The sequence below is a fragment of the Micromys minutus genome (assembly GCF_963924665.1).
Source record: "Micromys minutus genome assembly, chromosome: 4".
In the NCBI taxonomy this organism is placed as follows: Eukaryota; Metazoa; Chordata; class Mammalia; order Rodentia; family Muridae; genus Micromys; species Micromys minutus.
The window spans coordinates 35,821,604-35,823,277 of record NC_137973.1 but is presented as its reverse complement, the minus strand read 5'-3'; the positions used below and the strand labels follow the sequence as shown (position 1 = coordinate 35,823,277).

The 1,674-nt window shown below is 41.3% G+C and overlaps 1 pseudogene across 1 annotated transcript; it reads right to left on the bottom strand.

Annotated features, from left to right (window-relative positions):
* Positions 1–578: 578 nt before the first annotated feature.
* LOC308420053 (transcription initiation factor TFIID subunit 9-like) lies at positions 579–1,334 on the bottom strand (annotated as a pseudogene). The gene has a single exon. The product of its transcript is annotated as a transcription initiation factor TFIID subunit 9-like (transcript).
* Between the last annotated feature and the right edge of the window lie 340 nt (positions 1,335–1,674).

Here is a 1,674-nt window from a genome sequence, read left to right as displayed (position 1 = left end):
TCTCAGCATCCACATGGTGGCTCACAACTGTCTGTGATTCCAGTTCCAGAAGATAGGACACCCTCCTCTGGCCTCTGGGGCACTGCATGCTACACCTGGTGTACAGACATATAGGCAGACAAAAATACTATACCCATAAACTAAAAATAAATAAATTGTCATCTAATACTTTTTAAGAAGGGGGGGGGAGACAGCAGAGGAGGTTTGCCAACAAGAGAGAGGAGACAAGAGAGAGGAAAGGAGGGAGGAGAGAGACAAACACACACACTCGGGACATGGGAGAATTGTACTAGGGCCTTACGAAGGTTTTATTCTGGCATAAAAATTGAATTGAGGTCTTCATCTCTTTTCTTTTTTTTCAAACTTGATAAATAACAATTTTATTTTTTATGCATAAAGGTTGATAAAAAACCATTACTAGTTCTAGTAAAACTGAACATTTCAATCAAAAAAGCATAGTAAGTATACTTATTAAATACCACTTTCTAAAGTATAGCTTTAAACATCTAACATGGTTTTTCAACTTCAGTACAATGGATCCAAGACCCGGCCTACAAGTTGCATGTGTCAAGGCTAGATTACAAATAATCATCATCATCTTCTTCACATTTTCTTTTTAGTGCGTTCGCTGACTCATTGGCTGTATTTTGTGATGCATATTAGTAATAGTAAGAATGTTTTTGGACCCAATTACTGACTGATCAATAAGAACATTCTGAACTGCTGATGTTGCAGGAATGGAAGCTTTGACAGCAGGGGACTGAGAAGCAGGCACCTGCACTGTAAACCTCTGCCCTGTGAGGGACGTCAGCTTACCTATGTTAGTGAAACAGACATGGCTTGTGGAGTTGCCGTGCAAGTGTGGGAGTCCTCGGCCTATTAGAAACTAAACCAACACTTAGCATTGGAACCCTTATTCTTCCTGCAGGTACCTTTATGTGTAAAGACTTAAGCCTATAGTTTGGAGCAGTTAAGCAATATCTATCAGGTGGCAATCTAGGACCTGAATATGGCTTGATCAATAGCAAAGGGGTTTGATTTCTTTGTCTTGCAATATCTAATAAAAACTCTCTTGGGGGAGAAGTGAAAGACGGGTCAGCACGGCACTGGATTGCCAGTCGCACATCATCTGCATCAACAGTAGCTTCCTTAGCATGGCTTGAATAGATTTTAGCATCATCTAGAATTGTGGTCACACATCAGAAGGCAAACTCCAGCATCTGATTTATAACCCTTGGCTCATATTCTGTAATCCCCATGAACTTCAGGATTTGTTCCACCATCTGTGCAGCTTTCTGCACGCTCTTGGGAGACTCCATCTTGCCAGACTCCATGATATCTGGTGATCAGGCTTCCCGAGCTAGATCTCCCACATCAGGCCTGATCTTGATGCAAGCTCTTTGCCCAGTGTGCTTTTCCCAAACCCTGGTGTACCGGTGAGCAGGATGTTCAGAAGCTTCCTAACTCTCCTTCACACAGGACCAGGGCCTCCCTTCATTTGTTTTCTGAAGCAAATGAGAATCTAAGAAGTTTCTCAGAAAGTATCTTACAGTGACAATCTTCATTGCAGAATCAGTAATTAATCAGGTAAACATAAATAAAATACATAGTTTCAAGCATACACAGAGCTTCACTTAAAAGAATGGATACACTTATCATCTCTGTGAGCCAGCT